We start from the raw sequence: 25,289 nt of genomic DNA, 5'->3' as shown, positions 1-25,289 counted from the left end.
CCCCTCTCAGGCTGGCTCCAGGGCACATACTCCTTTAATGGCAGTGCAGACTAAATCTTTTTTTTTTTTTCTCTCTCTCTTTTCCTTCGTCTGTGTAGGACATATGCTGAGGCGAATTAGCCCAAGTTAAATTGAAGATACAATTCTGCTATCTTGAGTATTTACTATGTGCAAACATTGTGCTAATATCATTCAGTTTCTACAACAGCTGTTTGATGTAGTTTCCCTTATCTATCTTTTGATAGATAAGAACACTGAGGTTCAGAAAGGTCCACTTTCCCTAAGGTCACATAACTACTAAATCTTGGATCTGCAAGTCCAAATAAGAATTCAAAGCCCTTTCTCTTCACCATTCTGTAATATTGTCAACCTATGCTTTCAGGTCTCTTCAGTCTAAGATATCAGAAGAAGTTGACCTTGGCCTCATTTGCTGTCATGCCATGTATCATTTAATCTTACCTTTTTTCTATGTAGCATGATAGAAAGGACACCTGACCTGTAATATGCGTGACTGAAATTCTTCTTTTCGTTCTGCCATTGGCTTCATTTATAGTTTTAGGCAAGTCCCCTCTTTTCTCGAAGATTGAATTAAGTCAATTGTAAAATGAAGGTCTTATCCATGATTATTTTTCATAGCACGTGTTGAGCTTGAGCCTTCCGTGGTTCCATTTCATAATCTAATGTGGGCACATTAGATTATGAAATAATCAAATAGTTATTATATTATTATAATCTAACAATTAGATTAGCTGCCACAAAACACCTAATTGGAAAAGACTTAGAGCAACATTTTATTAAATAGTTACTGCTTTAAAACATTGCTCTAAAGCCAAGGTAAGAGTTAAAAGTGAGATAGGAAATAATTATAGAAGACAAAAAATTTCAGTGAAAATATTCAGTAAAGATATTCCTTGTGGGCCTATGTGCTCTAAAAGCTGGGAAGAAAATATATAAATAGATTGTTACAATAGAGGACAATAATGGAAGTATTTGTAAGGTATTGAAGTAGTTTGGAGAAAAAAGGTATTAGCTCTCTCCTGGGGTAGAGAAGGCCGAGAGAAGACCTTTCAAAGTAGAATGTGGAAGTGATTTTGAAGTTGAATAGGACTTTTCTAAACCAAGGGAGTAGGGAGTTAGGATGGAGTAAGGAGAGGTAGATATGAGGTTATTCCAAATGGAAGGAACCACCTATGTGTGGAGGTATACATCTGGGGAAGGAGACATTAGTAGTTTTGTGTCTCTGGATTATAAAACATGAAGCTGAATGAATTGGAAGATGAGAGTGAAGATGAAAATAGAGTGCTGATCCTGTGTGCCTGCTATAAGAATGTTTTTTATCTCTTTATCTAGACAATGAGGGGGCTGCTACTGAACTAGCAGAGTACAGGAGAATAATAAGGTTATACTTCCTCCTCCCAGTTTTCTTGGGACTATGTCAGATAAGGATAGTTCATGGGACAACACCAACCACACTCAAAATTGTCTCTTTCTCACAGGCATCAACAGAGGCCATGGGCCAGATACCTCCACTCCCTCATACCTCAGCAGGAGTCCTGCTCCCCACTATTCTCTGGAAAGCTACAGTTGGCAGATGACTAGAACCTCATGGCACAGGACCTGACTGTCCCATTTCCACTTCTCTCAGAGAGCCCACAGGGTCCTTATGAAAAGAACATTGGTTCCTGAGAAAGGTCGGTTGATTCTGTCCTTTCTTGGGGGGCATAGCCTAATAGGTATGATCTAGTTGGTTGCAAGAACAAATCAACTCAATCTAACTTAATAAATAAAAATAAACATTCAAAATACATCGTTTAAAGATGCCATGGTGCCTCAGGGAATTTAAGGATAGTTAGGCTTCAGGAAGGACTCTAACCCAGAACTGGAGACTTTAGACTCCATGGCAATGCTGTCTCTGTTAATCAAGTCTTTTATGTCTTTCTTCATGTCTTCTCTATTACTTTTTCTTTCTCTACAAGCTGACTTTCTTGGCTATCCAGTCCATGTGGAACACTTTAGTTCCCGACTCTTTATCTTCTAGATCCAGCCATATTGAAGGACTGCCTAAGTGCCAATTACAAATTCCTACAAGAGAGGATTTGATTGGGTTTTCTTGGCTCAGGTGTTACTGTAGGCCCAATTTGCTGTCCCCAGGGCAGGTGTCACCCTCCTAGCATGGCTGACAGCGTTCCATACCTGTGACTTCAAAACTCAGATGTGGAGTGTGGGAGGACTGTCCCAAAGCTAGGAAAATTAGTTGAGAGCTGGGCAGATACCCTGAAAGTATATTCTACAAATATGAACCCAATCACACTGACTGCATACATACACAAGCACACACCACAAACACTCACGAACAGCATCCAAATGTCTCCAGTATTTAAGAACTAGTCAAACAAAATTCTAATTACTGGGATCCCTGGGTGGCGCAGCAGTTTAGTGCCTGCCTGTGGCCCAGGGTGTGATCCTGCAGACCCGGGATCGAATCCCACGTCGGGCTCCTGGTGCATGGAGCCTGCTTCTCCCTCTGCCTAAGTCTCTGCCTCTCTCTCTCTGTGTGTGTGTGTGACTATCATAAATAAATTTTTAAAAAAAGTTAAAAAAAATTCTAATTACTCACACTTCTTTAATCAGGAAAAAATGCATTATTTTAAGTAAAATTTTATTATGGCCTTTTTACTTCCCTCAGGGATGGAGTTGAATTCCATGACCCACAGGTTTCTTCTAATATTCCAATTCTTTGACTAAAGTCATGGGGGACCGTCAGGCACAAGGAATGTGAATTTCCATGTATCTGGCACTTCCCAGCAGGAACTTAACTAAGTTCAGTAGACACATTTCCACTGCTAACCCTTACACAAGAAGATCTTACTTAAATTAACACTAAGCTGCTCATTCACTAGTTATCCTAGATCCAGAAAATATTTGCTTGCTTGCAAAAACCAAACCCACCCTGAAATGACAAAAAATTTTATGCATTGACAGTATTCAATTAAAAAATGCTCTAGGCTTTAGTAGTAAGTCCTACTGGGTGAAAACAAGACAGAAACCACTATTGAAAACTACAAGTTAAAATGACAAAAATTCAGTCTCTCAAGGTGATTCCTTTTATTTTTTTTTAATTTAATTTTTTAAGGTGATTCCTTTTAAAGTATCAATATGTAAAAGTCTGGGCCACATACATACTTTGACATATGTGTTAAAAAATGAAAAAGTTGGGCAGCCCCAGTGGCCCAGTGGTTTAGCTCTGCCTTCAGCCCAGGGTGTGATTCTGGAGACCCGGGATCGAGTCCCACGTCGGTCTCCCTGCCTGGAGCCTGCTTCTCTCTCTCTCTCTCTCTCTCTCTCTCTCTCCCTGTCATGAATATATAAATAAAATCTTTAAAAAAAATAAATAAAAAATGAAAAAGTCAATATCATTCCTTTATTATTTGTACACTTCAAATACTTAGGCATTAACTAGATAGAGAAGGAACCATTTGAGGGTTCAAACATTTGCCAGTGTCACCCTTCTTACAGTCTTAAGTAATCTCATTCTTCAGTCGCCCTCGTGCTTTCCAAAGCTAAAAGAAGACAAGGGGTTAATATATACAAAGATCCCAAGGTATATATGAATTCCCAAGCAAACTGAAAAGAAGGAGAATAGACACTGTGCATTAATGCCATTTCAACCTCGTGCATAATTTAGGGCTCTCTGCAAGCCGATTTAGTTTAGATCAGTGGTCCTTTACATGACTAAATTCACATATCCCTATCTTATAAAGCTACTTTTTAATTTTTTGCCAGAAAGTACTCTGCAGGTGATTTCTAGTCAGAGTTCTTTGCATCGATACTAATGGACAAGTCATCTAAAATTCTTCTGATTTCCTTTAGTCTAACAAGCCATTTCTTCCCATCGCATATTTAGAAGCCCTCAAGCACGGGGGACAAAGCATTATGTTTAAATGGACAAAACAAAATCTTCATCCTATATTTATTTCCATTAGTAAGAAAAAATATGCAAATCTGTAGGATTGCAGCTGAGGGATACACAGGCAGTTGATGAAAAGACATTCATTTGAAATACAATTTCTCTGCAGTTGTTGGACCCTCCTCCCCATCCTCTTCCCTAACTGTCTGGACTAGGTGGGGGAGAGGTTACTGAGCTATGAATGTATTTCCCATATTGGATCCGAGGCAGGAGTTGAGCTAATGTACTGTGTATTCAAATGAGACTCTTTAAAGCAGAGCTGAATTGAAGGCAGATGCAAATCACGGTGGCAGGAGCACTTCCTGCTGCCCTTTGTCCCCTCTGCCTGTGTCCTTAAGCACACAGTCAAGGACTCCCAGCCGAGATGCTTAGCCTTCTGAGAAAGTAAACAATCTTGTCCTCCCCCACTTAATACAGACACGGTCATGATGATGTGCCCTGCCTGCTGAACATGTGGTGGCTAGAACGTCCTCGTCGGACACGGGCTCTGGTTGGGGGATGGTTCCTGCAGGACTGACCAGACACAGAAAAGAAAGCAGACCCTGCTGGGGAAGAGAGAAGCCCTGGAAAGAAAGGAAAGAAAGATGGTAAAGAAGAGACATCTGAAATTCATTAGAGATCAAGGAAAAAAGAAAAGAAAAGAAAATGGAAAGAACGAAGACTCCTTTAAAAACGAATATAATGTTGCTTGGTATCCGTAACTACCCATAGCTGGTTTCTCTGCACCTTGCCACCAGCTCTAGGACTGGAAGGCAAGGCCCCCACCGCAGTGATAGGGACCCTTTCCCGCTTGGGATGCTCTGAGAGAAGAATCAAACAACATACTTTGCCCTGCCCTCCTCCTCTCCACAAAAGGTTGGAATATTTTTATTTTGGTGATATTTTGGGCTTCACTGTGGTTCCCAACAGGAAATTGCTGGGTCCTCTGAGCTCACTCTTCACTGATGCCTTCACTCCTGAAAAAATTCCTGCTTAGCAAGGCTGTCCCATCGTGTGTGGTATTCCCATTTGACAAGGAAGAGACGAACCCATGCGCAGTCACCAGAAGCCACACACAAGCATTCAGAGTGAAGCCAAATGAAAGTTTCTGATTCCAAATGCTCCCTTGGTCCCTCGTCTTTCTGCCCCCCTCCTCCTCTCATGTCCTCTCTCACAAAGGTCAAAGATTCACTGGCAAAGTGATGCATGGCATTGAGAGAAAATTATCCGGGTCATTTGGCTGGAAATGGAGCCCCAAACAGCCATTTCAGGGAGAGTGGGGACTGTCTCTGTGAACTCTATTAGTAATTGAACTTATGTAAGAATAAAAGAACATGTGCTATCCTTAAAAAATTCCTGAATAGATTGCAGCGGGCTAAATTAAATATATGAACTAATTATCTAGTGTATGTGAATTAAAAATTTGGAAAGTTTCACAAAGCATATTGATTTTTTAAAAAACAACTTTTCCTCTCACTCACTGAACATCAGCACCAATGGTAGGATCCCATCATATTCTTTTTAGTTTTCACAGTTCTATTTATTATTCATAAGAAAGCTTCCTATTTCATAATTCTGACATGAGAAACATCCTCCTCTGGGTGGACATGAAAAGCAAAATTGTGGAAGGGTGAACCCCTCATGGCTTCAACCGTTGCGTTCAATTTGTTGCGATGCGGCACGAACATCACAAGCATGCAACGTAACGTGGGCTCACTGGGCATGAGTGTAGAGTCAGTATACACTGAACGTGCCAGATACATGATCATCATGGGATTTAGTCCACGGCAAGCAAGATTCCAGTTTCTTATCCAGTGATGAGTTTTGGTCATGGTATCAGGCCCACCTCAGAAAGGGAGACTGCCGTCATATGGCATAGGGCCTTGGAAGGCACACAGAGTTGGCCCTCGCTTCCTTATTTTGCCATTGCTGATGGCTGCTGACGATATGCCCTTCTGTGGGCAGAACTGGATGTCACTGAAAAAGAAGTCACATCCTATGACTTGTGGTGAGTTAGAGGGTGGCATTTTTTTATGTCTGTAGAGGAAGTTATCCACCCTCCTCCATGCCTAATAGCATCGAGGCCACTTCAATTATTGCATCCAATGGGAAACCAGAAGAGCAAAATATCCACCAACACCCCGTGGCAGAGAGACCCCCAGAAATCAAAAGAATGTGTATTTTGAGTAAGAATGGAGGACAAGAGGGAAGGCAGTACGTTTTGAAAGACAAGTCTCTGACCGCCAATGGCAGGCAGCAGATGCACGTCATCACCTTCAGACCACCAGGGGTGGGTACCTCCCGGTGTCAGTAATGGGCCAGAATCATCACCAGCCTGCTCAGCCAGAGGTAAGTGATACCTGTCAGGCAGCACCAGGTCTTTGTTTTTGGAACCCTAGAGTAAATGGGGGGAGAGACAGGTGGGATTGCACATGCAGCACATCGGGGTGAAACAGATCTGTGGGCTGCCTTTACCCAAACGAGGCTTCCTGCCAAGCCAGAAGATGTACCAGTTGCCCATGGGGTTTACATACATGGAAGGGAAATGGCACTGGGTTCAAGAACACGGGTCTGAATGATTTTGTTATGCTCCGTGTGTCTCCAGACAATGCACTTTTCCCCATTTTTTTCAATTAATCACCTCTTCCCAGAGTCTTTCTTGGGTGAGCAAAGAATGCAACACGATATTTTGTAGGGCTGCCAGGAAATCACAGGTCAGGTATAGAAATAATGTTGAAAAATAATTAATTAGCTGACAGGCTTCAGCAGACTCTCTTTGGGAAATGTCTCCTGCAAAACTACGAAAGGATCAGACGCAAGGAAAGAGGAAGAGAGAAAGGAAAGAACACGTGAAGAAATAGGGTGCAGATTGACAAAAGGAAGAAAAAAAATTATCAGATTGCTTTTATTTACCATTTCAAAAGCATTTTGTTTTATTTTGTTTTAATTTTTATTTATTTATTCATGAGAGACACACAGAGCGAGAGAGAGGCAGAGACACAGGCAGAGGGAGAAGCAGGCTCCATGCAGGGAGCCAGATGTGGGACTTGATCCTGGGTCTTCAGGATCAGGCCCTGGGCTGAAGGCAGGTGCTAAACTGCTGAGCCACACTCAAGGATCCCCTCAAAAGCATTTTAAATAACATGTTCCTTCAACCTACCCCGCAATGGTCCTGCTCCGTCAGCATCATCAAGCTGGTTTTTCCTCCCCCAGTGAATAAACAGCAAACGGTTTCTTCAGGACTAAATTGTATTTACTGCATACACAATTAACCAGAGTGCTTAAGTGTCGTTAGAGCTGTTTTCCTTCACAATCTGCTTGGGTGGGGGAACTTGGGAATATACAAATGATCAAAACTCAGCAAAATTGTCTCTATCATCTACTCAAGAAATCCAATCTGCTTCCAAGATATCAAAGATGTCCTTACCCCTCCATGAATGATGAAATTCAAAAGCCAAGGAGCTGATTATTTAACTGAATAAGACTTTTCCTTTCATTTTGGAGTCTACTCTATCTTGTGATCTTCAAGGATGAAGGATGTAAGGATGTATATGTTGGTGTGTGATCTTTCCGTGGCTCCTCCCGTTTATATTCCTTGAAGGTGGCTGTGTGGTTAGGGAGTGGAGTGAGGTCTGGGGGACTTGGCTTCTATAGTCTTCCACTTAATTTTAATTCCTAAACAAGGAAATAGCAGTTATGGAGGTATCTTGTGGCACGTCTGCCATGTGACTTCGGGCCTGTGCAGAAGACAGGATATTTAGCAAAGTCGTTGCTGACAAAAATCTGAAAAATGAGAAGATGATCACTCACGATGGATATGGATTTTATAACTGGCTGCATATCTGGTGGGATAGAATGAGAATAATTGAGGGTGGGATAGGGGTCAAAGGATTTCACATCTGGAAAGAACAGAGATCCAAGGTTAAGTTTAAAGAGTAACTCTAAGTGACTCTCAGATACAAGAAATCAAATATTTAAAGAGGACATCATAATTTAGCTCTGGTATAGGGTCCTAGATTTAGGTTCAAGTAACAGTAATAATAGCAACACTAACAGCATTTAGTACGACCCACATGCTATAGGAAGTGCTTTAAGCATATTTAAATTACCTCATCCCCACAATAACCCTATGAAGGAAGTAGTAGAGTTATTCCCATTTTACAAATGAGGTAACTGTGGCCCAAAGGGTTTAAGTTGACTTTTATAGCCAGTGAGCAGTAGAGACAGACTTGAACCCAGGTGGGCTGGTTCCAGAGCCCATTACTCAACTGCCACATGGAACAGACCCAGATACTCGTATCAAGGGGATTTTCCCCATATCTTCAATTACGTTTAGTGCTTCTCATTTGCTGAGTTGAGAAGATAGTCGTGACACATTCACTGCCAAATTCTGAATATTCGATGACGGGAACATGTTCTCAAATAAAACGTTAAAGGATGACTTTTTTTTCTTAATCCTCAGTGGAACTTCTAGTTCTCTGGGCACCAACTCCCAAGTCTCTTGTCATTCAAAGGAGGCTTAAAGTGATCGCAAGCGTGCACATTTCAGACTGCTCTCAGAGAAAATACAGCCTGTAAAGGACACGCCTAATACCCAGTTCTCCTTCTTTAAAGCAGTTATCACAATTGCAGTGAATTAATGATTTGTTTTGTAATTTGTTCGATGTTTACCTCTGTCTCTGAGCTTCCCACTGTATTTCTGGTCCACAGCCTGGTGCCTTGCACACCTGCGCAAGAGAGATTTGTTGAGGGACACCTGGGTGGCCTGGGGGTTGAGCATCTGCCTTTTGGCTCAGGTCATGATCCCGGGGTCCTGGGATTGAGTCTCACATCAGGCTCCCCAAAGGGAGCCTGCTTCTCCCTCTGCCTGTGTCTGCCTTTCTGTGTGTATCTCTCATGAATGAATAAATAAAATCTTTAAGAAAAAGAGAGATTTGTTGAACAAATGAGTGAATAAATGGATGAATGACCACAGCTTGACAGCATCTTCCTATGTTCACCAAAGTCCATTTTTATTCTCTCTAGGAGTTATTACCCCATGGTAATGGGGGCACCGTATGGAATTTTTACCCGGTACTCTTACTTGGCAATTCATCAAGGAATTGTCCTGTTCACCAGTAGATTCACATGCTTGCTTTGTTTAAGAGGGATTTCTGTGTATTACACAAGGGATTTTTTTCCTAAGGATGTGATTATTCCTGGCTTGATCCTGCTGCTGTGATATGGCCACGTTTGGCACAGAGCTCACGTGGCATGGGATTAGGCTGTCCTCATTGTGTGAAGTGACTTGGACACGTTGCTGTGCTTATTAGCGTGGGGTATTGTGGATCACTTTACAAAGGCAACAGCTGCAGCCATTACTCCAAAAGTGATGTCATCATTTGGTATGTGCGACACCTCTGCACGATGCACGCAACAAAAACATTTATTCTTCTCATCTGTCAATATATTTGTGCCTCTCATCTCTCTCTTTTTTCCTCTCTCTCTCTTTTTTGCATCTTTTCACAAGGGACAGAATGCATCTCATTTCCCAAACAATTGGCTTCTCCACAGAAATGTTCTTAAGGCAGCTGCTTTCTTACAGCACATTTTGAATGATTATATATAAAATATATATATGTTGCTTGATAAGAAACAGCCTTTTTGAAAAGCAGGGCCAGTTGCAAAGCATATAATGATATTCAATTAACCAAATATGCTCTATACCTCGGTGCTGTGGGCTAGTACACACATTCTGTTTGACTCTTGAGGAAGCCAAGACTTTCATGGGATTATCCAGTCTAAAAGATATTAAATCCTTAAAACAGGCTAGAGGAGGGCACTCCTCATAACGCATTCATTCCACCCTCACCCCCAAATGATACAGGATCTGAGATGGTGTGAGATAATCCCCCCAATTAGGTTCCAGAGGAAACCGAGCTGAAATGGCTTATCTGAAGTCACATAGTTAATCAACAGTCGAGCAGGATTAAGCTTGGGGTTGCTGGATCACAGCCATGTGCATATTATACTTCCTTCAAGCCATTAGTATATGAGTCAACTTGACAATCATTGGTGTGACCAGGGTTGAAACATTAGGCTTAGGTGCCCCAAGTCAGGCATGACATGAGTATATGGCAAAGGCACAACTGGTGCATGGCAGGAAGTTTTCCTGACAACTCCATTTCTTCCCTGAGAAGTGTGAGGCTCTGGCCTTGTGGGCTGTGTGCCTCCCTCTATTTACACAGCCAGAAAGTATTCACGGCTTACCTTGAACCTGGCTAGCACGCCTTTCCTGATAGGACTCCTTCCAGCTGCCAGAGTGTGGGCAACTGTAGGTAGGACCAGCCATGCTGTTAAAAGCTGGAGGATCTAACGAATACCTAGGAGAAGGAGGCCATGGTTCAGAAAGGCCAGCTAAAGCAGTGTGGGGGGATGGGGGGTGAAGGAAGATGAAACACAAACAAACAAAACAGTATTTACTGGATCGCCTGGGTGGCTCAGTCAGTTAAGCATCTGAGTCTTGATTTCAGCTCAGGTCATGAGCTCAGGGTTTGACATGGAGCCCTGCATGAGGCTCTGTGCTCGGCAGAGTCTACTTGTTATTCTCTCCCTTTGCCCCTCTCCCCACTTGCTCTCTCTCTCTCTCAAATAAATAAATAAATCTTTAAAAAAAAACCTCCAAAAAACCCCAAAGTATTTACTTAGTTTCAACAATGTGTTCTTATTATCATTTTACTACCAAGACAGTGAGGGTTTGAGAGGTTGCATGACATGCCCATTTTCTGGTAAAAACAATAGGACTTTGAAGCTCAGTTCATCTAATTCCAGTGTTCTTGACCAGGGTTATCACTTAGGACTGTGTCATTTGTGTCCTGGTGCAGAGGTGCCAGGCAGAGGGAGTGAATGGGAGATGAGATCCAGCTAGGACCCCCTTTGCCACTGTAACCATCTGGAGCCAGAGGCACCTTTTGCTAGCAGCAGCCCCTCCATGACTTCCATTCTACTCTATTGTCCCCATGGACTGAGTTTCTGAAGAGTGGGGAAGAGTGATCCAAAAGCTTAGAGTGACAAGGCTGGCCCCAGATAGATAAAAGGACACACTGATAGTCTGGGAGGTTTTAACTTGCTGCCTCTATTATTGCTTATTTTCTATTGGATGTGGGCTTCCCAGGATTTGCTAGTGGGTTGATCATAGTGGGAGAAGACCCAAATCTTTCAGGTAAATCCTGGTCCTAATGGAAACAAGATCACACATGACTGAAGGTCCTGGAAAATGTTTTTGCTGAGTTCTATTTGTCCTTTGATTTTAACTCAAAAGCATTAGGTGATGTTTGGGGCTGAAAGAAGTAGGCAGAGAGGCCTCAACCTAAATTGGTAGATGCAGCCAAGTAAGACCATCTGGACTTCCAGTTCTGAATAGAAGCAGCACACTACATTTGAAAAAGAAATGGAGCCTTCGCCCCAGGGTGACCAGGTTAAGTCATCTTTAAAAAATGAGAAGAGAATGATTTGTATGCAAGGTCTAAACCCGACTCCAGAGATACTTTGAGAATATGACAATTCCAGCCAGACTGGCTTAAACAATAGGGAAATTTATTATCTCATGCAAAAGGAAGTTCAGAAAGAGGGAAGGCTTCAGGGTGTATTGATTCCACAGCTCAAAGTATCTTCAGACCTAGGTTCTTTTGGTTTTCTCTTTGCTATCAGTGGTATCAGCATTATCCTAAAGCTGGTTCTCCACGTGGTCACATGATGGATGCCAGCAGCAACTGTTACAGCATACTTTTGTGTTTATTTCTAGTTGGATGAGATAGATTGAATTTTATTTCCAGAAACCCCAAGCAAACTTCTCTTTGCATCTTGCTGGCTTAAATTGACTTAGCTCTGCCCATCTCTGAACCAAACCTTGGCAAGAGGGATGGAACCACCTGGTTTGGCTTAGACTAATTATCTAGGGTAGAATGAATGTTGGAAAGTCTTCCAGTTCTCCTCCAAAATGTCACTGTACCCTGAAATCCCCCATTTACAAGTATATCAGCCAGGCTTCAATCAGAGGAAAAAAATCTGCTGTGAGTGGCACAGAATAAAGGATTTATTATAGAGATTAGACCTAATTCAGTTGTGGGTGCTGGTGAAGCAGTCTGTGTGGGCTGCTTCCTCTGTGTCTAGTGTTGAACCCAAAGTCACTATAGGTCAGATAAATTAGCAACTGGGAAGAAAAGCTGGTGCCCTTCAACATAAGACCCAGGGAAGCCAGCAAAGATGTGTCAGATGCTAGAGGGGCTGCAGGCCAGGGTCCCACCCATGCCAGCGCGGTGAGCCAGCAGACCAGCAACAATGCACATGGGTGATCACAGAGCCTGGTGCTCTGCACCAACTGCAGAACATAACTAAACATCTGAGGCTTCAATCTACCTCCCAAATCTTATACAAAATGTCGCTTGTAATCAATGCTAACCTGCAACCATGCAACAGAGGGAATTCTGGAGGGAATTTGCTCTAGTTTGGTAGCACAAAACAACCACAACCACAATAAGAATAATCTAGTGCAGTGATTTTCAATCAGGGGTTATTTTGCCTCCCAGGGGACATTTGACGATGTCTGGAGACATTTTTTGGTTGTCACAACTGGGAGGAAGCTACTGGCATCTAGTGGGTAAAAGCCAGAGATGCTGCTAAATATCCTACAATGCACAGGGCAGCCCCATCACAGCAAAGAATTATCTGATCCAAAATGTCAGTAGTGCCCGAGTTGAAAAACCCTGATTTGGGGTGACCACCAATTGCAAACAAGTTACGATCAAATTCTCTCCATTTCAAGCTCATAGAGCAGGAAAAAGGCACTGCTTAGGCTTATATAGCAGTGGACATTACTGGCATATGCCTGCCTTTGAGAATAAAGCAAAAGCTCAGGACATTTGGCACCTGTCACACATAGCTATTATTAGAAGGCCTTTACTTAAAAAAAGTAACAGATTTTTATCTCCAACTTGGTTGCAAAACCCATGAAGAATGTGAGTCATCACTGATACCTCTTTGAGCCCTTCTTCTCCTCTATACTGACTTGTATCTAAGCTGGTATCTATCATTTCTTGACTGATTTTGCTAGAGTACAGGAGCTAGCAAACATTTATATACAACCACATTTATGCACGAGAGCTATTTGTAGAGAGAAATTATATACTGTGTCAGCAGATGGGCTCTCAGGCCTCTTGGGACATGGCTTACAGGTAGAACTTGGATACTTTTTTAAGGAGCACTTTTATCATGGTGAAAAAGGGTTGGTGAATGCCAGCATTGGTATTTCCAATTAAATTCTCAGGAAAGTTCTTTCTGATGATGTAATGGCACCATTTGTGTCAGATGTCACTTAACTGACGGGATGGAAGTTGTTGGAAAGAAATCTTAGCCAAGGAGCGTAGTGTGTCTCCTCAAAGCTTCCATTTTCTATTAGATTGCTGGTACTTCCAGGGAATTCCATGTAACAGTTTCTATCAGCCCAGGAGGCAATAGGAAATAGAAAAAATAGGAGGAGACACTGGTTGAAGACAAGCTGCTTTAGATATGATGCTATAACTCATTGGCACTTGCATAATGTAGGAGGAAATTATGAACTAAATTGTCACCAATCCTCACCAGACCACCACTGTTGCTGGTTTCATCCTAAGGATGTGGGGTTCTGGCTAGCGTCAGGGAGTGTGAGGAAGAAAACCAATAAGAAAACTCTAATATATCCTCTGCCTTCCCAACCGCAGGTGAAATGTGGAAATCTATTCTAGAACTTTATAATACTAAGAAAATGTAAATATATATGCATAATATAAAGGATGCGTGTGGAATAAACAGGTGAATGAGGCATTGATTAACTGTGTCTATGTGAGCTGTATTTTTTTTTAGTGAGGTATAATTGACATACAACATTATCTTAGTTGTAGCTATACAACATGATTCAATATTTGTATATATTGAAAGATGATCACCACAAAAGTCCTTAACATCCAACACTGTATATATTGAGAGAGAATAAAAACTGTGTTTTCTCAACTTATTTTACAATGAAACTCTTGCCTCGAAGAATTCCTACTACATATTTTAAAATGTGGTTTGGGAAATGCTGTACCCTGTTGCTTCCTTTGATTTAAAGTAATTCCCCTTAAGGTTTCTGGGCTAATAATGCTTTAATGATCTTTTCTGATTATAAAGATAATGCACATTCACGTAAAAAATGAAAAAGAGGGAAAGAGATGAAGAGCAATGCTAAAATCAGTAATAATATTTCCACCCAGAAATAACCACTATAATATTTTGGTATATGTCCTTTCTCTTCTGTTCTCTTTTCTCTCATACTCTTCATCCCCATAAAACTAAATAAATATTTAGCCCAAAACTGGAATAATATTTTACATACTGTTTTATAACTTGCTTCATTGAACCATACACGGTAAAAGGTTTTTTGTGTCAATAGGTAGCAGTCTATTTTTCCATTATTAATGATTAGATAACACGTAATTAATAAAATGAACAATACTTGATTGGACTAATTTCCTATAATTTAAATTTAGGTTTCTCTAAAAAAATGTAATCTCCACTGAATACTCTCTTTCTCCCCACTGCACCCTCCTAATATACAAATCTTTGCATCATTGAACACTTGAATATTTCTTTCCTTAGGAAAAATTTTTATAAGTAGACTGATTGGCTCAAAGGGCATTCATATTTGAAGGCTTTAGATATTCATTTTGGAGCTAATATTTCCTTAGCAATAGTATATGCTTAATTCTGGGGGAGGGGTTGTACATGAATTGCAATCATGAGTTTTATTGGATACAAGTGGCCCTGCTCTGTGCTTTTTTTTTTTTTTTTTTTTTTTGAAGAGCAAACGTGCCTGCTAGCAGTAAATATTAAACAAAACCTCAGTTCTGCAATCTGGCACTCAATTGTTCATTTCTTCAACATAGCAGGGGGAAAAAAGTGGTTTTGATAGTATAACAAACACATTGATCTATTGAAGTACTACCACAGACATATTTAATTTCTGTGAAAATAATTGGGTCTGTAGGAATAATTATAGCTATCAAATTGTTTCTTCCAAAAAAGAAAGGAAAGGGGGTTTAAACCATCAACCATCAGAGTCATAGCTCTTTTGATCCTCGGGAAAAGAAGCATGAAACTTGCCCTCAAATGGGAGGGTGGGCAGGGGGAAAGAAAGGAAAGGGGGAGTCCTTATGGTTCCACCTTCCCCCAGCACACAAAGGATTGGCAGGATCTCAAGCTCCATTTATCTGTCAGCTGCCATAGCTCTTGGCCTCAGATGAGGGGCTAAGGGGGCATAGGTGGGGGTAGTTGCTGAGAGAAGAGGCAGCTTATGGTTCTGTACCTTCTACATTGTAAGGGAAAAAGCCAAGTGGCCCTTCGTTATAGGCCAGTTAAGGCATTTTCACATATTCTCTTACTTAATCACCACAGCTTTAGAGTCAAGCTTGTACTGTTATATCCATTTTATAGAGGAGAAATGAGGAGCAGAAAACTTAGAGGTGGAAGTGGTTTGCTGTTGTTATGTAAGTCGTAAGAGGGCAGGAGATGGAGTTGAAACCCTGACACTGCAACTCCAAGCATATAATTTTCTGGTAATTCACCTTGTCCATATTATTTTTCCTGTTATTCATTAAGGACTCCCATGCACCAAGTACTTTCACAGAAATAATCATATATTTAATCCTCAGAAAAGTCCTCTGAAATAGATTTTATAATCTGTATTAGTTTGCTTTAGCTGCTATAACAAGGTACCACAAGCTGAGTAGCTTAACAACAGAAGTATCTTACAGTTCTGGAGGCTGGAAGTCCTAGATTAAGGATCATGCTCCCTTTGAAGGCTCTAGGGAAAGCACTTCCAGGCCTCTCCCCTATTTGGTACAATCTCCAGGTAGTTTCTTGACTTGTAGCAGCATACCTCCAGTCTTCTCATGGTATTCTCCGTGTGTGTGTGGTGGGGAGGGGGGTGTCTCCAAATTTCTCCTTCTTATAAGGACACCAGTTGGGTTGGACTAAGGGTCTATTCTACTCCAGCATGACCTCTAACTAATTCCATCTGCAACAACCCTATTTCCAAATAAGGTCATATTCTGAGGTACTGGGGGTTAGATCCTCAACATGAATTTCGGTGGGCACACAATTCAACCCATAACACCGTCTCCATTTTTCATGTGACAAAACTGATTGATCTAAGACTGCTGAGCATGGAAATGTTAGGGCCAGGATTTGGAGTCAGCTTTTCTGAATAGGAGCCCACAGCATTTTGCCATTATAATTCTCCTCCTAGCAAATAAATATGGATTAGATCAGAGCCAATGTGACTGAGACATAAACAATTGTCATGCAAATTGTACATTAGAAATGCAAATAAAATGTAATTACGAAGATGATTTAATCCCAGGCCATCCTATGCGATGGACTTAAAAGAGCAAAAGTCACAGGAGACCTTGATTTGGAGAATACAGGGCTTTCAGACCTGCAAGTCTGCTAGTCAGGAAGATTAGGTGATTGGAAGCTGGGAAGAGTATAAACTAGTTGTCTGGCCAACTGATAAGTAAAGAGGAGAAAATGGGAGACAGGGTGCTAGTGGAGTCCAGAGAATGCTCTCATGAGGCTGAGTATCCCAAAGTGGATGATACTCCTGTGAGATTCATGGTCCCCTGGGGTTAGCCAAAAATCAGGCTCAATAAACTTAAGAAAGGCACTGTTACTATTACCGGTGCCTTGTTGGCCTGGGACTGAGGGGTTGTCCAGAATGGGACTTTCAGTGCTAAAGCCCTAGGCAGTCCCAGGCAAAAGGCATGGTTGTCATTAGGGAGTGAAAGCTGAAAGTCTGTTGTGAATCTGATTAATTAGTAAGTGGGGCCTCCTGGTGTAAGTACCACACTAGTGAGTCAATAATTTGCCATGGGAATCCTTCAACTTCTAGTGGAAATAAGAATGTTGTTAGATATCACACCTAATCAGTACAGAGCTGTACCCCCCTAGAAACACACAGTGTACTTTTGTTAGATGACTTTCCCACTAGCTGAGTTGGCTGCATTAGGAAATGGGAGATTCCACTAAAAGTGAAAATCATAGACAGGCTTTGGTCCTTCGTTGGTAACGGCCACTGGAAGCCCTTTCTCTTCCACCCTTGTTTCTCCAGTCCCTGCGCTGGTCCCTCATGAACAAGCAAAGAGATAAGAGAATTTCTTAAATTTTTTGGACTGAAAATTAACTATTACTAAAAGCACAGACTCAGTGGGGTTCCTGGGTGACTCAGTCAGTTAAGCGTCTGACTCTTGATTTCGGCTCAGGTCATGATCTCAGGGTTGTGAGCTAGAGCCCCGTATGGAGCCCCCTCCCCACTGCGAATGGAGCCTGCTTAAGATTCTCTGTCCCCCTTTCCCTCTGCACCTTCCCACCCCATCCCTGCTCTCTCTAAAAAAGAAGAAAGAGAGTAGGAGGAGGAGAAGAGGAAGAAGAAAAACAAAACAAAGCACAGATTCAGAGACAAATTTATTCAGAAGCTCCAGGGAGGAGCCTGGGAAGCTATGTGTACATGTATTTTAAAACATATATAAATATACCCTTAAACAAGCTCCCCAGGTGATTATTAAAAGTGGGCAAGCCTTGGGAACACTTGACAGGGAACCTCACCAGTAGGAGGCCACATGTCCATCCTCTGCAATAGAAAGTGGGAGATCTTCCTTCCCAACTCCACGTTCAGCTACACAGAGGGGAGGAGAACTGGAACATACTAGTTTCTGGTCAATGTGCCTGTGCCTATTTCCAGAGACATGTTTTTTGTTTTCCAAAAGCACACCCAGAAAAGAGGGTGGGTAGGATGTTTTGTTTTGTTTTGTTTTTTTCTATAGTCTGGCTCTGTAGATCTTTCTGACAGGAATGTTTCTGGCAGCCAAAGAGAGCTAGGGAAGGAACTGGGTGGTGTGATGTGGGGTGCTAACATACCCCGAGCACAGGGCAGGTTAGAGAGGCCTCATCCCTCTGCGGCGTGCTCTTGTCTGTGTGGAGGACGAGGAGGGTTCCAGATTGTTAACCAGCAGCAGCTGGTAGCTTTATTGTTTTTTAATTAAATAACCCCCAGCCACATGAGCACACACGAATCCCCCACCTCCTCCTCCTCACGAAACCTCATTAAGCAAGAGGACTATAATTAAACCCGGAATCCACGGTTGACACTCCTACCATCAGTCTATGGCTTCTGCATCCAGCAGTGGGCAAAAAGGCAGCTCTCTCCACATTTTGCGGGCAGAGGGCAAGTAACAGGGAGAGGCCATCTTTATCTGTCACTTAATGGGCAGCTTGGCCCTCCCTTCAGGGCAACCAGATGTGCCTTTTGTCCTTAACCGCCTCCACTGTGGATGGGTGCCCATCAAATAAAGAAAGACATCTGCCCGGGAGGGCCAATTTACCTCAAATAGGTGAGGGACTTTGATTCCAAGAGCAAAGGAATTCTCCTGATGTTACTTAGCTGTGCGTTTGGGCCCAATACGTCAGGACCATCCCGAATGATTGGAAGTGGTAGCCATCAGCACTTTAAACGTCCGCCTATTTCTGTCCTACCAGGGGCATATGGAGGCTGACACAGGAGGCTGTTTTGCCTACCTTGCCCCTCCTTCTTTTCTGCCCCCCTCCCTTGCTTGGCCTCATCCTGTTCTCCAACCCTTCCCGGGGCGTTTCTTTCCTCTCCATCTGCCATTCTTCTGTTTCTGGAGCCCCTTGTACCCAATGTCTAATTTCAGAGCTTATCAGTATGTGGTGGCTCTTCTCATTGATAGGGGGAAACCTGCTCCTTCACAGAGGAGCAGCCTCCTTTAAAAATTCTCCTCCATGGGCAGAGGGGGAGGGAGGAAATGAGCACCGAAAGGCAGAGCTCTTTTCAGATGCAATCTATTCTGAAAAGCCAAATTCCTCTCCCCACCCCCAGCTTGGGCGAAGCCCTAGTAATACCGTTTCCTGTAAAGCCCCCAAACCCAGTGAAAACGAATTTATCATTTACATCATTTCTCTTTGTAGCTCTGACAATTCATATTACCCCAGAACCTGACATCTCCACTTTCCTCCAATTGATAAATAATCTCTTTTTGATTTCTGTAACTGAGAAACATCATAAGCCCAACATACAAAGGAAGATTCATTGGTCGTTTATTTCACATGTGAGCTCCTTGAAAAATTGAGTCTGCGTCACCATTTGGGCATTAATTCCTGACACGCCACTTGTCATATTTTGATTGTTTCCAAGAGAACACCATATTTTAACTCTTTGGGAATAATTTAACTGATCAAATACACGGCATCTGGTTGTTATGGTAACTAAAGTTCTAAAAATAATATAAAGAAAAGACCACCTTTAATTGAAATCACAAGAAGTTGTTATGGTAACTGAAATTTTAAAAAGTAACTAGGTTAAACTACATTTCATTTTATCTAGCACTTTACACAAACAAATTCTGATTAAAATATCAGGTTTAATTTAATCAGTTAATTAATGTCACTAAATGTCATTTATCTTATAACTCTCATTTACATTCACTGCTGAATTATCCAACTTGCTAATTTATAACCATTCTGCCTTCAATTTAACATTCTGGAACCTGGGGCAAAGTATGTCATGAGAGAGTGGAGCTGGGATTGGATATCAACCTAAATTCTGTCTCTGCCTCTTATTAGCTTCCTGAACCATCCATTTCTCTATCTATAAGGTGGGGATGATATTACCAGCTCTGCTTTTGCCATATTATCTGTATGGCTCAAATAAAATTATGTATATGAACATATCCTGATATTCAAAAACCTACAACAGTGGGACACATTATTACACCATATTATTTTGCCCACATTTTGGTTATACAGTTTTTAAAAAAGAAAAGCATATGAAAATAAACTAGAAATGTTTACACTTACAACACCAAATACAGAATTTTAAGTCTAATCAGTTAATTAAGGAATGATATTTATCATTCTCATCTCCCAGGTCAAAACTCTTAAGAATTGGAGGTGTCCAGGGGCGCCTGGGTGGCTTTGTCAGTTGAGTGTCTGCCTTCTGCTCAGGTCGTGATCCCAGAACCCTGAGAACAGAGCCATGCATTGGATTGCCTGCTCAGTGGGGAGGCTGCTTCTCCCTCTGCCCCTCCCCTCTGCTCAAGCATGCCTGTGTGTGTTTGTGTGTGTGTGCACGCGTGCTCTCTCTCTCTCTCTCTCAAATAACTAAATAGAAACTAAAAAAAGAAAAGAAAAGAATTGGAGGTGTCTGGATAGTGATAAGGATGATATTAAACCCTTCATTGATATCCCCTATATTATCTTGCACATAGGAGTGCGTGGAAGGTACTTAATAAATTTGTATTCATTCACAATGTTTTTAGTATTGGACTCCACATGTAATAAGGATCCGTGTTGAATAAACTCTTAGACCATTCAAATAGTCCCTGTTTTGAGAAGGGACACAGACATGGAAACAAATGTTCTCAATCAAACTTTAGTTTCCATGAGAGGAGAGGAATAGATCAAGTTCTGGGAAGGTGAGTCCTGTGAGTGGGCTTAACAAAGACTTGTAAACCTTGCAGAGTGTGTACCAGGCCCGGAAGTGTTTGGGGATAGTGGAGGTCATTCCATTCTTTGGGAGCAGTGTGTGAAGGCTCACACCTGTTCCAGGAGCTAAGCTTGGTGATGTTGAGAGAGAGAGAGAGAGAGAGAGAGAGAGGAGAGAGAGAGACAGCAGGAACTAACTCTGAAAGAAGTAGGGTTCTGAACCATTTTCACCATTCAGCACTATAGAAGCACAGAATTTAGGGTTTGAGACCAGAAAAAAAAATGGATTAGCTTCAAAACTAAAACTGCAAAAGTGAGTTTAATACATGTTTAAATGTCTACAAAATGTAATCTTGGGCCAATTTCATTAATTATCATGTTTACTGCTCCTAAATATTTCATTACATTTAAACAATTTGAAAGTTAAGTTTTTCTGACTTTGCAAGAATTTCCAACTATGCAAAGTAATTGCCGAGAAATCATAGCCAATCTCCAATTAAATTAGCTATCTGTAGCCAAATTATTTCACAAGCAAAATTACATTTTTTTTTTTTTTACCCCCAAAGTAGGTGCCTGTTGAGATATTGGATATGCTGTAGAGTGGAAGTTCCAGGAACAAGAATTCCAAGAGTCTATATGGTTTTTAATAGAACAGGCAGTTCATTCTTTGTGTGACTAAGGGCTTAAAAATAAGAGGAAATGACTAGCAAAGCAAGGATAAAGACATGGGCGGGTATATATGTCAGGACAATGATAGCACATTTAATGAGGAGAAACAAAAAAGATGTAGAAAGACTGGTGAACTGAAATTAAGACCCGAATTCTTTTTTGGCTCTATTACCAGGAGCTCAATTTCACATGTGCTTCAGGGGCATAGGCACCTATTAAGTGTGCCAGCATTTTTCAAAAGTTCTTGCAACTTCTTAAATATGAAAGCTAGTGCCTGAGGTCATGTTGGCTTTCCTTGGTCTTCTGTCCTCCAGCCTTTGCAATGGTTTTACAATTACCCAATCTCTTGCATTAAATCCCTTTCTACTTGAAATACCTGGAGTTGGTTTTGTTTTTCTGAGACCCAATTGATACACTATTATCATTACAGTTATCATTATTGCTAGAATTAATGCATGAATGTAAAACAATCTTATTTTAACTCTTTGCTCTTTTAAGGACAGAACATATATCCCTTAGACTACTACTGATAGCTGTGGATGCTTTTTTAGAAGTAAGAAAAAGAATGAAGAACTTGGAGAATCAAGGGAAAAGGTACTTTCTTGTTTTTTAAGTATGGAAAAGTAGAGAAGAGTTAATGAGATGGGAAACCATAAAAATAAGTAAAATGGTATTTATGATAATGATGTGACTTATTTAATATCTTGCAACAGTTATTTCCAGTCCAATCTGCATTTATATCTCTTGATTTGTACATGTCCCAAATATATAAATGCGCCTCTGAATGAAGAAAAGACTTTGCCTTTTCCTAAAAACTAGAAGCAGGATGTCTATCAGGTGATACTTTAGTTGATGGTTTATAAATGAGGCCTATTAATGTAATGGCTTTTAAAGTTTTGTTTTTAATCATAGAATCCTTAAACCAGAAAAGTTCCCAAGGGTTCTGAGGCTCTACCCTCTGCCTTTACCTAAATGTTCTCAGACTAATGATCATCATTTCCTCCCCTCAGTGACTTGCTTCAAAGTAGTCAATTTTTGTTTTACTTTTATCTTTAAAAAAAAAAAAACCACTTTTTTTCCACTTTTTCCCTATAATTAGCATATACGTTTTTAATTGGCTTCTATTCGCTCTCTCAATTGGATTTTTCTTCTCACTGATATTTAAAGGCTAGTTACCCAATCTTGAGTTGAACTTTTCTCATCAAGCCATTGTCTCGTCTACACCATTTTATAGCTAAGCCTCAAATATCTGGACAAAGGTAGTTAACTTTTATGCTGTCTTTATTACTTTTGTTATAAAAGAGTCCGAATTACTGATATCATATAGTTCTTGAAGCATAACATTACCTCCTTTTGTGATAAGATTACCTATTTGTGTATTGGCACTGGTAGAATGACTATGGTTTTAAAAGTAAGTATCTTGGGATTTCTGCTTTGGGCAATATTGTAGTTACAGGTATCAGACTTGCCCTCCCACACTAAACAATTAGAAAGCAGGCATATTTTTCAGTTATTTTCAGACACTGGCAGCATGGGCCTGTAATTCATTATAGAAGACAAGCAAAGTGAGCCCAAGTATCACACTGGCCTTCTATCTGTAGGCACTTCCTGGACTATGGCTCAGGGAAGGGAAATCCAAGCAGAGCAGAGTGATCTTGCTAAGTTAAAAATGAAGAGATTGGAGTTTGAACAGGCTGTGGCAGTTGGGATTTATAAAACAGAATGCCAGAGAAGAGAAGCAGATATGAAGAGAAACAGCTCCAAAAGTCAACCGCATCTCCACTATAAGTCTAATTCTCTAAACCTCTTTTTTCTATGTTTTAGTGATTGTTCTAAGGTTTATAATATGCATCCCTGACATATTCTGAATATAGGACAAAAATAATATATACAAAGTATAAAATATAATGACCAAATAGGGATTATCCCAGGGTACATGGTTGGTCTAATGTTTGAAAATCTGCTAATGCAATTCACCATTAGCAGAATAAAAGGGGGGAAAGGCAAACTCATAAGAGCTTCTTAATAGAAGTAGAAAAAATGCATTTTGATAAAATTCAATACTACTTCATGGAAGAAAGAAAGCCTTTCAGCAAATTGAGACTAGAAGAGAACTAGCTCAATCTGACAAAAGGCATCTATAAAAAAAAAAAAAAAAAAAAAAAAAAAGGAGCAAGTGTCTTTCTTAGTGATGAAAAACAAAATGTCCCCCCTACATCAGTGGTAAAACAAGGTTGCTATCACTGCTTCTATTTAAGATTATACTGGAAGACTTAGCCAATGTAATTCAATAAGACAATAAAATAAATAAACACAGATTGGAAAAAGAGAAGAAAAACATCTTTATTTACAGATCTTATATATAGAATATCCTTAAGTAGCTGAAAAAAAGGCAACTAGAGCTAATAAGTCATTTTATCAAGGTCATAGTATATAAGGTCAATATTAAGAATAAATCACATTTTCCATATACTAACAACAAACAAGTGAAAAAGGAATTTAAAATGTACAATTAAAAATATCAAAGAACATGAAATATTTGTATATAATTTTAATGAGTTATGTACAAGAATTATACACTGAAAACTATAAAATATTGCTGAGAGAAATTAAAGACATAAATCTAGAAGTATACTGTGGAACAAATAAAACTTGTCCTCAATTCATCTTTACTTCTAACATAATCTCATTAAAAATCCCAACAGGATTTTATGTAACATTGACAAATTGATTCTTAAATATATATTGAGATGCAAAGATCTAGAATAGTCAAAACAATTTTGAAAAAGAGGAGAAAATTGGAGAACTTAAATTACTTGATTTCAAGACTTATTTTAAAGCTACAGTGATCAGGACATAGTGGTATTATTGTAAGAATAAATATACATATAGCTCAAAAAAACAGAATGGAGTGTACGTATATAGACCCACACATGATTTCCAAAAAGATCTCTAAGTAATTCAATGGGAAAAAGAAAGTCTTTTGAATCAGTGATTGAACACTGAAAACTAGATGCTCATAAAGGAAACAAACTTTCATCCCTTCCTCACATCTTGACCCTTTAACTCTAAATGGATTATATTTTTAAACATAAGAGCTAAGCTCATAAACTTTGGAAGACTATAGAGGCAAAATTTTTTGCTATATTGGAGTTGGCAAAGTTTCCTTAAATAGGACAAAAAGCACTAACCATAAAAGAAAGAAGTTGATAAATTTGTCTTTATCAATATTAAAATCCTTTGCTTTTTGTAAAATAGCATTGTCAAAATAGAAGGGCAAGCTACAGACTGGTAGCTAATATCCATAATACATATATCTGACAAAGGACTTGTACTAAATATATAAGGAAAACTTATAAGTCAATAATTAAAAGACAATGCAATAAAAAAGTAAGCAAATGATTTGAACCAACATTTTATAAAAGAAGATATATTAAATGGACAATAAGAAATGAAAAAGAAATCTCTATTAGTCAGATGAGAAATATAAATAAAAAGTACAATATGATGCCACTATAACTCACAAAAATGCCTAATATTGAAAAGGCTGACACATATTTGGCAAAATTGTGAAAGCATCTAAAATTCTCATATAATGCTGCTGGAAATGATGTAAAATGGTGCAGTTATTTTGGAAAACAGGTAAGTAGTGTCTATGCGATTACCATACAACTCAGAAATTCCTTTAGGTACTTACCCGAGGAAAATAAAAACATATATTCATATAAATGTGTAGACTTATAAACTTATAAACATATGTTTATAGTAGCTTTTTAAAAAAAAATACAATAACCAGCACTGGAAAAACACAAATGTCCATCAACAGATGAAAGGATAAACAGATTGTGATATGGCCATACAATGGCATACTACTCAACAAGATAAAGAAATCAATTATTGGCACATACAACAATCTGGACAAATTTCATAAGTGGCATGCTGCAAGAAAGAATCCAGACACAAGACAGTACAAAATATATGATTGCATTTGTATGAAATTTTGGAAACATCAAAAGTAATCTATAGAGATAGAAAAGAAATCAGTGATTGCCTGGGCCAGGGTAGGGGGTGGGACACAAATTTTAGGGGGTGATGAAAACGTTTTGTCTTGATTGTATTGGTT

The sequence above is a fragment of the Canis lupus genome, chromosome 37 (assembly GCF_003254725.2).
Source record: "Canis lupus dingo isolate Sandy chromosome 37, ASM325472v2, whole genome shotgun sequence".
Classification (NCBI taxonomy): Eukaryota; Metazoa; Chordata; class Mammalia; order Carnivora; family Canidae; genus Canis; species Canis lupus.
Note: the sequence above shows the minus strand (reverse complement) of the source record.